We start from the raw sequence: 11,866 nt of genomic DNA on the forward strand, positions 1-11,866 counted from the left end.
TAATGCAGCGAGAGCTTTGGCCGATGCGAACCGTAAAACAAAACCAACGGCTGATCATAAGACCAAAAGACGAATGCATCAACTTGCCATAAAGATCGGCTGAGCAAGACAGTACGCGTTCCGCATTCAATGACTATATCACATCTGGCAGGAATTTTACCGCCAAGGTTCGAAAGTTCGCGCGCGTACTCCGGACCCGTTATCACACACTTAACAAGTCAAAGCTGCTGACCATCAGGCAGCATATTGTTGAGAGAATACGGATACTATCTGACGCTAAGAGAAGTCTAGAGCGGAGGGAGAGGTGGGTCAGAGAAAATCAACAGTTTCTCTCTGACCCATCTCGACTCTTCCAAGAGACTCCAGTTACTGTCGAACACCCACCCGAACCCGAGGAGGTCGAAGTATTTTGGATAGAAGTCTACAAAGTTTAGCATAGACTGGACGAAGACTCAGAAAATTTAAATAGCTTCAAGGAGTTATGTGTTGCCCTCATAACACCTGATGAAGAACGCCCACCCATCACTATCGAGGAGGTGAAAAAAGTATTGAGAGGGATGAAGAACTATTCCGCACCGGGACCAGATTGTATCAAAACCTTCTGGTGGTAGAAGTTTTCTTCAACCTATCAGCATTTGGCCCGTATTTTCACCTCACATTTGAAGTCGGAAGAGCCGATTCCAGAGTGGTTGGTGGAAGGGTGCACAATACTTCTGCCGAAAATAGGCAACTTAGTTGATCCGAAAAACTACAGGCCAATAACTTGTCTGAACACGCCTTATAAGATATTCACATCTATCCTAAATGATAGGATTGTTCAGGCAATTGAACCTGTGTGGCAAGAAATGTATGAATAACGAGGCTCAAAGAAAGGCGTAGCCGGATGTCGGGAGAACCTGCTCATCGACAGATGTGTCTGCAAAGATGCAGCATTTTACCAGCTTACCAGCGTGACCATTTGATGGCTTGGACTGATTATCGGAAAGCTTTCGATTCTACATCCCATAGACTTATCATCTGTCTTTTGGAAATCTTAAAGGTTCATCCGCAAATAGTTGGGTGCATAGAGAGATTGATGGCGCCTTGGAAAATCAGATTTACTATCTTATTTGGAAAAAGTCATGTGGGAACTAACAAGGTCATCTTTCAGAGTGGTGTCTTTCAGGGCTACACAATGAGTCCACTCCGCTTTTGCCTTACATGATTACCACTATCTCTTGAACTTCGCCATTCCGACGGGTACTTGTGCGGCAAATCTGCAGATCGACAGTACAAGGTCACTCATGTATTTTACATGGACGATCTTAAGATCTATGCTAAAAACCAAGAGCAATAACATCTAGCTCTAGAGATTCTCGAACGATATACTAAGGAAACTGGAATGGGCTTTGGTTTAGACAAATGTGCCAAAGTTTATTTAAAGTGAGGAAAACTTAATGATATCCCTGAAGATCCTAAGCTCGTTGATAGAAGCGCTATACGACACCCTTGTACTGGAGAGACTTATACATAACTAGGCGTGCCACAAAGCCGAATTCAGGATGTGGCATCTATAAAGGATACTCTCCGAAGGAGATACAAGAGTCTTATCCGGCAGATTTGGTCTTTTGATCTGTCAGCGAGGAACAAAGTATCTGCAACGAAAATGCTTGCCGTCCCGGTAGTATTCTATTCATTTGGAGTAGTTCCATGGACGAAGAATGAGCTTAGATTCATTGATATCGAGACAAGAAAGGTTATGCACATGAACAAAAGCATGCATCTTAAGTCTTCTGTTCCGCGACTGTACATCTCACGCCGTCAAGGTGGTCACGGAATATTGAGTCTTGAATGTCTTCTCAACAGGATTATTCTGCGTACAGCAAATAGAGTCGCAAATGGAAGAGACCCTCTTCTCAAAGTGGTCAGGAATCCCAAAGAAGTGGGCAAAGGAGCGTTTATGTACAAAGCAGCGGAGGAGGCTGCTGAAACACTCGTACTGAACTTCAGTATTAGGGGTGAGCAAAATGCATCAAATCTTATCTATCTATCTCGCCATGCACACCTCGAACATTTAGCGCACATACTATTTAGTTGTCCAACTCATGCGAGAATGATTTACATCCAAAGGCACAATGTGGCACTAAGAGTGCTTTATGACTATCTTTGTTACCGTTACGATATTGACCTTAATATCGCTTCTCTAAATGCTCGGAGGGAAATCGAGTCGATTGTCGAGAATAGGAAGTGCCGCATATACTGGAACTTTATATTCTCGACAATTGTTTCTGTTGCACACTCGAGGCCAGACATGGTTCTTCTTGACTTCGAGAAGCGAACCATGTTCGTTATCGACTTTTCGGCACCAGCTGACAAAAACATCATAGCCAAGGAGAATGAAAAGAAAGAGAGGTATAGAGACCTTATAAGGGAGTTGCAACGATTGTACCCGGAATATTCTGTTAAACTAATCGTCTTTATCATTGACGCTCTTGGATGCGCTAAGCTTTCACTCGTTTATAGCCTGGAAACCATTCCTGCGTGTCAACAATATGCTAAAACACTTGCGGGAAAAATGCAGAAGGCGGTAGTCCTTGGATCATTCCGTGTTCTCAGGGTGCACGTAACTTTTGCCGGATCGTCATATTGATTCCGTTACAGACTGTAACCACCTATCACACGGTAGTGAGACTTGTTTGTATTTATCGCTTTAATTATACCGGAGCTAAAAAAACGTCTCTTTAAAAGGTTGATTCTTTTAGGAATTCTGTCTAAAATAAGCCCAGGGTGAAGCCTGTTTGTCTGGTTTTTAAGTATATATTGCAAAAAAAGTGTAAATTTCACTATTTTCTTAAATTTTCGATAACTTCCTAAATAATCAAAATTTTGCAATGTTCTTGGGCTCATTTGGAAGCTTTTGTTCACCTATCACAACAGCTTACGATTATGAATCGTGAAAAATTTCTTTTCGAATTGCAAGAACTTGAAGTTGTAATAAAATGTTGGATAAATTTTAAAACAGCCATGTGTGAGCTATAAAAACTGCAGAGCGAGACAAACCGTCAGTTATACTCTGAAAATTTAAACATTTAACATATCGCAGTCTCCAAGGCAAACGATGGAATCTATCGTCAAACATTGTGAATACTCACAAGATTTGTTAGTAAAAGTATATAAAAAAATGAATATGCCCTTCAGATATGAGATCATCTGAAAGTGCAACAGCGAAAAAAGTAAAATATTCACCTCGTCAACCTTTGATTCTTGCAACAATCTATGAATTAAATAACTGTTCTTCGAAAAAGATAATTCTTGGTTTGGAAATACAAGTCGAAGGTTTCTTTGCACCAGTCATATGAATTTTTGACAATAAATTCAGTGGAATCTCCTCTGATAGTAATGAATCGCTTCAATTACAACAAAAATTCGATCTCATTATTTCTTATTTGGAGGATCGATGCAGTAACAATAACTCAAACTTTAGTACTTTGCCAGATAATATTGGCCATTATAACTTATTTTTCATAACTTCGTATACTATCAAAGTTATTTTATTCGAAAAGATTGTATAAAATGCAGCCACGATAACAGCAACCACATCAACAAATAGCGAGACACAAGGAAAAAATGAAAAATTCAGTGTCCCCGGCATTGTTCTTCAAGCACCTACACTTCAAGGCCTCGTCACATTGTCACTTCCATCGATGAACGCATCAGAAGTATGGAACGGATATAATCGAATGTCAAGCTCTACAAGAACTTTTCTTCGAAGAATTAAGTGCTTATTATTTGGCAGAAAAATTACATAGACTTTCAAGTGAACTTATGCGTCAAATAGTAAATGTTGAATTTGAATACTTTAACCAACATGTAAAGCCCAAACTGTCGCCAGATTTTATAAATTAAAATTTTCAACTTGTATTTGACGAAATAACATGCATTTTAAATACACAAATTACAAACGAAATGAAAGATAATCTGTGTAAAACATTTAAAAAATACTAATGACTGTTGAAAAGTTTTTTGGCAGCTTCCGTCCACATATTTAATTTAAAAATATGTCGGTCATATGTTTTCAATAATTGTCTTGTAGAAAAAACAGTTTTCATATTTAAAAACAATATTTCGGGAAAAATTTCAACGATAAACTACATGATTTTTAATGGTCGAAAATGAGTCAACATTCATATCACCAATTACAAGTATTTATATACGTACATATTTCTCTGTCGTGTGTGTATTTGTATGTACATATATAGGTGTAATATGTGAGAGCATGTGTATATATTTTAAATGGAAATATTATAAGGGTTTATTAAGCAAGTTTTGAAACTGTTATCCACCCCTATTATTCTGAAACAAAAATAAAAAATGCTTTTAGTTAATATGAAATTTTTGTAACAAATTTCCCTAAACCTTCCTTGCGTGTGAAATTATATGAGATTAAGATCCCAGCTCAGGTAAGATAAGATGGCATATTGGGCTGGGCTGTAAAGGCTTTTGGTTGTTCAAATTAAAAAGTGTTTGAAAGGAGTCAAAATACCATAAACTCTGCGCTTTTTTTTCATTTCTGCTATTTTGTAAGAGATTAAGTGGTGAAGATAAATAATGATTATATTTTCACACCATAAGCTGGCGCAGGTGCACCCAACGCGCGAGATCGTCTGATGATAAGCTGATACAGGCGATCCAGGAACGCGGATGCCAAATACTAGCTGATTGCCGGCATGCAAACCAGGCTCTAATAAGCTTCAACTATATAATTTTACTATAAATCATGAACTATAGTGGATTATATATCAATACAGAAAAAGAACCCTCGCTGAGAATATTCTTTTACTGCAATGGTTTGCGGGTCACGTGGTTGTGGAAAAAATTGTTTTGTAACAAAATTTTTGAGCTATATCGATGTCATGTGTGATACACATTTTGAACGTATTATTTTTCACTACTCAAAATGGCAGTCGAGTTATTCTGCATACGATAAAATCATAGAAATTCAAGAAGGCTCACCGCAACCTGCTGATTATTTAAGCAATAATGACCGTCCTAAGCTCATAATTATCGATGAGCTAATGCGTGAATCTTCAAACAATACAATTGTAGATCTTTTTACTAAAGGGAGTCATCATAAAAACTTATTGTTATCTTTATCTGACATAATTTATTTCATCAGGCACATGGACCTCATGGTTATTTTTTTCTCGATTGAATACAGTCTATACACGATAATTGTCATTTTAGAACAAATATTTTTACAACCGATGGATTTTCATGTGTATACACAGCTGTCAAAAATATTAAAGGAGGAGCTGAAGTCGATGAGATACTAGTTATATGTCTATGATGGCGTCGAGTGCACGTAAACACATTGGTGGAAAAGCACAGCCGCATTGCATCCACTCTGTCGACTCGATCGTATTTAATGAAAAGCGATTCTGAGCACAGCTAATGCAAAACTCGTAAAATGTATATAAGAGTGTAATAAAATATGATTTATAATTCAGAAGGGTGGATTTTTACCTTTATTACTCGCTCCCATTATCGGTAGTTTTCTCTCAAATATTTCCAGCTCAGCTAATTCACGAGAGTAAATATCCCTTTTTCATGAAACAATTATGGAACATTCAAGAAAGATGGTCTTAGGGCCAAGCGAGCAGGTAGAAAAATGTCTGCAACAAGCTTTCGGATCAGAGAATAATACTGTTAATACGAAAGCGCACGTTTCTTTGATGAATCCTGTAGATAATATCTTCTCTGGTGATAACTACAAATTTTCCATTCGCAATAATACGACCCAAACTCCAAGGACCAGACTAAATGCTGAAATGAGTCAAATATTACATTCTCTATTTTTGAAAGATGAGTATGAAGAATGAAAAATGTCTCAACAAGTTTTACAAAAAATTTTATTTTTTATCCGGGAAACCACTAAGCATCAAAAACTAATTAAAGAACAGGATAATCAGAGAGATAAAAATATACGTGATACAAGTAATTTCAATTATACAGAAGATGGGGAGAGTTTGGCATATACCAAAAACTTTCAAAAATAAAGGAATTGTCTAACTCTAACGACTTTGTCAACCAGATATGCAAAAACGTGTAAAATGGGATTCACATGGTTCTCTCTTTATAGATGGTAAAATTGTAAATAATGCATGGAAAAAAGATGTAATCTCTTTGAGAGAGAGAGAGAGAGAGAGGTAGTCGGTGCAGTTCAAAACTATCGCCTGGACTTTATGACTCACTAATGACAGAAGACGAAAACATCATTAGTGCTAACGAGGTATACAAAAGGATCTCTTACGCGCCAGGTAGAACTACGAAGCGAGCAACACCTCTCAGCGCAGGTTTGGCTAAAGCTCAAAGGTCGAAAAGAGTTAGCAGCCAGTGAAAAACATTGTGTCTGAAACCATGAAATTGGCAGAAGAAATATAATTTGATCCATCCTATGAAGCTTCTTACGCAGGTATTGAAAAACTCGAAAACGCTGTGCGTGGCAGAGTCTCACGTGCAAAGGTGGTCAATTGGTTAAAATCTCAAGGCTCATATAATCTACATATACCAATTCATCGACGTGTCAGAAGAATAAATTGCGATATAAAAAATACAGATGATTTATAGGAAGCATATTTAGTTGATTTAAAACATTTAAAAGAGTCCAACGATGGATACCAGTATCTACTGGTTGTCATTGACGTGCTGAGTGAGTACGTTTAGGATGAGCCTCTTGAAAATAAATCTATGAATAAAGTGAAGAAGGGTTTTTGTGGCTATTCTCCATTAAAGTGAAAAGCGTTCTCCTGCCTGTCTACAGAGCGATATCGGAAAAGAATTTCTCGGTGCAGGTTTTAAAAATATTTTATCGACCCGGGGTATAAGATTTCGTCCTGTACGCCATCCAAATGTTAGGCTCCTGTAGTCGAGAGATTAAATTGTAAACTAAAAAAACGTATGTATCGCTATTTTACGTTATAGTAATACTCATCGTTACATTGATGTTTTACGACAGATTTGACAAGTCTATAATAATGCATGACATTCTAGTACAGGAAAATGCAAAAAGTTATGAAGCTGGATGGCAAAGGACATTTTTATGATACAACGAATAATTAACGGCCTACGACAAAACCCATATTTTTAAAAGTCGCAAGATCTATCTTTTGAAGATATAGACGGAGTTTTTTACGGAAGAGAACCATTGGGTGTGAAGAAAGATACTGATATTAATGAGTTAGAATTTATAATTGAACGACTGATACGTAGTAGGGGAAGGAGTTCTAAAGAAATTACATGTTAAGTGGATGGAATCAATTTCACTTAATTTTACCGAGCAATAGAAGTATGAAACATTTTTCGCACAATACTACGACTCTCTTCGCTATTCAACTTCTGTACTAAATACTTTTACAGGTTCGTTGGACTGTTGGACTGACAGACATTTCATTAATGACTATTAATGCTAGTAGAGATGAATACAGCGCAAGTATGCTGACTGGTAAATGGTTAAATCCTATTCTCTCCGAGTTTTGACCTGTTGTGTACCCATAGGTAAACTATATTGTGCGTGCGCTAAACCAAACACCGATTGCTCGAGAACACGTAGGATTAATTTTCCAAAAAGTAAAACATTGCTATGTCAAAGTTGAAAAAATTTGTCCAGACGATTGTAAGATGAAGGGACGTCATTTTTTTCTAAGGGGACGTTTACATATAACGTAACGTGCAATAAGTTGTGTTGATATTGGCAGCGCTGCTTATGTGGAGCATTGTGAGAGAGAAACAAACGACTGCGTTACAACGCGTGGTACATCCGAGAAAATGTTTGTTTACTGCGATATTTGTGAACCTCACATCACGGGTGTTGCAAAATCCCCTCTTTTACTTATTATGCATGTCAAAACCTGAAACTATATTTTAGCATCCACACAAGTTACACACTTTTTCTCTCCAAATTATATTTCACTTCTTCATGCTGAATTTCCCACGATAGAAATAGATATAAGAGATCATGTGAGGCTACCTTTACCATTCCAGTTTGGCACTCTGACAGTGACACTTTTATTTTAAAAAATCACTAGAGAAGAAGAAAAGAAGAGATACATTAAATGAGCAAGTAATAATGAGTTATTACGTAGATAACACAATAAGAGTAGATGGAAGGGGAATATCAAAAGTTTATTCCGGATCGTCGTATTAGCGCGGTCATGGAATTGTAAGTTTTCTAGGCACTTTTTTGATGTGTTGCTACAGATACTAGCACGTGGTGCGCGAACAGTCGGTAAGGAGGCCCTTCGTACAGGTATTAACGTTTTAAATTATTTTGATTGTAAAGTACCTCTCAAGCAGGCATTTAACGGGCGTTTTAAGGAATCTGGTCAAAAATTGTTGAAAAAGCTTTGGATAGAATAGATAATCTTATGACTGCTCGGCTTATAAATTTTGCGTGAGAAATTTCGGGTGTCAGTTACCCGGAGTTCGCGGATTAGAGAATATCGCGCAGCTTAGAAAAGGGAATAAATGGAAAGAAGTTAAGAGGCTTGGTACAATGCATAAATCGAAGAAGAAGAAAGAGAAAGGAGTGAAAAATACGGAATCGAAAAAGAAAGCAAATAGTAGCATAACAAGGAAAAATAAGAAAACACAGAAGAATCGAAACCGTAAAATTAGTGGTGGAAACAATCGTTCAATTTCGCAATCAGTCCATTACAAACCCGCTTCCTTGCTGACCGACGATTCGCCGATAGAGTTTGTCATTTCAGGTTACGGCGAAGAATACATAGATCTTGCTCACACAATGGTTAGTATACGCGTCAAACTGGAAACACCAACAGAAACTTTGGCAAATGCAGAATTCGATGTTCAATCTGGTGGACGTATATTTCAATAAAATACTAGTTTCTTCTGCAAAAAATACATGCGCGTACAGATCGCACCCAGCAACACTGCTCATTTAAAGGTCCAGCTACAAAAAATTCGCCAAGCTTATTCTGGTGCAGGCACAACAATAGATCTAATGGGTCATCTGCATTGCGACGTTTTCAATCAAAACAAATTTCTTCTTAACGTAGTCGAGATGCGTCTTCGACTCGTATGTACAGAAGATGCTTTTTGTCTCATGGGCCCTGTCGGGATACGTCGTTTACACATTTTGGAAGCGTCACTCCTTGTTCGTCGTTCAAAAATAAGCACCGGTTTTTTACTAGCACACGCAAAAGCTCTATCACAAGGAACAGCAAAATACCCTATAACAAGAGTCTAGGTCAAAGTGCTTACTTTACACAGAGTTATACACGGTGAAACTCTTCATAATTTTATTCTAGAAAAGTTGCCTGTACATAAATACCTTCGGAAACAGATTTCCCCCAAAAGAATCTTTACGCTGATGCTTATCACACTCTTTTCTCTGGTACGTTTTGGAAATTGACGCGTCAAGTTTTTGTTGACTTTGGAGGATAATAAATCATTTTTTCGGCCTTTCATTTCTCGAAATTTCACACACATATGACATCCTAATGTAAACATGTGTTTAGTTAGGACAGGTTTGGACAGGAAATAAGTTATCTTTTTACACTGTCACCGTTATCTCATGAACAGTCAGCTGTGTGAAAATTGGAAAAAAGGGATGAGAAAAAATCTTTTACATATCTCACCATATAAGTGTCTTTTTTGAAGCTCACATGTCTTTTTTCATTTCGTTGTCTTCTTCATCAGAATCATCATCAGTAAACATTCTTGTTTATGTGAAAAATATTATGGACTTCGTGATTGATATTATTCAAGGCTTTCGTGATCTTGAAGATAACTTCATTGCACAAGAAGTGGCCTTCATTGCACTATATTATAACCATATTGGACACTGGATAACTGTACCACCTTATCTCTTCTCGCATTTCTGTAGCGTTACGAAAGAACAAAATAACTGGTTCACATGTTATTTCCACGGTATCGAATGGTTTGTGAGATAAACTCCTACGAAGTTTCTGTATTTAAATCTACTTGATGTTGCAAAATCAGCTAGTCAGATATGTACTAGAGGTCTGGAAAAAGCTGCTCTTTTACAAGACATCACAAGTAGAAAAATAATCAATCTAGAAGAATTAACCAGTCCTTCTTTTAAAAAACTGGAATACAATAATTTAAGATTGAAATTAATTGCAATATACAGATTTGTGTTATGTAATCAGTCAGATCAAAACTGAGGTTTCTCATCATGTACCAGTACTGCCTTGACTTGGAAGTCCTGGAAATAGAGATGTACATTCTTCGAAAACTTCAATCACTTCAAGTACGATATGTTTTTTTTTTGTTTTTTTTTTCAGATTACAATAAGGTTTTTTTTTTTGGTTTTCGTTTATTCGTTGTGGCCCAAATTTGGTCGTTGGATTCTTGTTTTGTTTAACAGGATTTTAGATGTATTTTTTTAATTTGCTGAATATTTCTATTTAAATAGGTTTAAATATGATCCTAATCACTTTTATTTATCATCCCATTCGTTTAGTAAATAAGCTTTATTATTCAAATTTAAACATTAAAAGAATCACATTGATATTTAATTTCTAGTTAAAATCCCTAATATATAGTCAAAGATTCTGATTTTTAGAAATGACGACAGAAAACTCTCTTTTCTCAGAAAATGGATATCCAGACGTGTGTGTAAGCATAAGATAGGCATACATACACGTGCTCCCTTCAGCTTTAGTCATCATATATGTACGGGGTTGTCACATGTGACAACCCTCCCCACCCTTAACAGTGGTCAATGACCTCGCGGCCTAGTACAGGGGGAAGGCGCCAGTTAAGACAGACGGCTGAGGAGTGGGGGTGGGCGGCTGTCGCTCTATAGTTGTACCTTACTACTGCTGTTATTGGCATCCAATTGCTCAGTTTACAAAATCAAGGCTGAGTATAAACGTTATAAGAGTTTCTATGCACATATTCGAATAAAAATTTTTTCATAAAATGAAATTTTTTTACGACTGTCTAAGAACAATCTTTAATTCTTGTAAACTGAAGAACTATAACAATAAAGAATCATTTATACGGAAAGATATCAAGATCAATTCTGAAAAGAGTATTTTGCACTTTTTATTTGTTTATAACAACTAACAGACTATTTAAACTTCTCCTGGCCCACCGTAAAACATTCTCAAATCATTAAGTAACTGATGTCATATGATTCTGAATGAACATGAACGCGATGAAAGAATGGTAGACTTACTAGTCTGCGGAATATTAAAGGATGACGTCTGGGCACGAGCATTAGGACTACCTTTACATCAGAGCCTATATCTAGGAAACCATTTACTAGACCATATTTTTAATCAGGACCGTTTTTAAAGCCAAAAAGTCAATTTTTTTCGTTATTAAAATAGAATCAAAGACTGAGAAATAGCCTATAGAAAACCCTCATGAAAATTGAAATCACTTAAATAGTAATTAATTTACAGGCTTTTGAAAATACCTGCGCAGGCGTTGGGGTTAAAAATGTCACCCCCCACCAGTTGAAGAGGAAGGGTAATCGTGGTCTATAAATTTGTCGATTAAGTACTCTTGGGTAGCTAAACATATTACGAGAATGTAACGAAAATATAAGCACATGACTTTTAAAGTCTGGGCAGTTGATAAAAAATGCCCCCTTTACAGCTTATGTTAGAGTTTCAAGAGTTCTTGTAAATTTTTGTAATATATCTCAATAATGTTTGTATGTTAAAATTTATGAAAAATTTCATCTTTTTTAGCTTGTGTAGGAGCTTTAAACCGTTATTCAACATTGAATAAATTTATGTTACAGTCTGTCAAGTTAAAGCGTGGGTGGCTTTACTCGCAGTCGGTAAGGTGTATCGACATGATTTTGGTGTCAAAATATTAAGAAGAGCTCCCT

The 11,866-nt window shown here is 36.7% G+C and overlaps 1 protein-coding gene across 1 annotated transcript in view; it reads right to left on the reverse strand.

Moving 5' to 3' along the window:
* Positions 1–11,866, reverse strand: part of LOC117180237 (glutamate receptor ionotropic, kainate 1-like) — a 709,739-nt gene that overhangs the window by 154,531 nt on the left and 543,342 nt on the right. The window lies entirely within an intron of this gene.

The sequence above is a fragment of the Belonocnema kinseyi genome, chromosome 9 (genome assembly GCF_010883055.1).
Source record: "Belonocnema kinseyi isolate 2016_QV_RU_SX_M_011 chromosome 9, B_treatae_v1, whole genome shotgun sequence".
NCBI lineage: Eukaryota > Metazoa > Arthropoda > Insecta > Hymenoptera > Cynipidae > Belonocnema > Belonocnema kinseyi.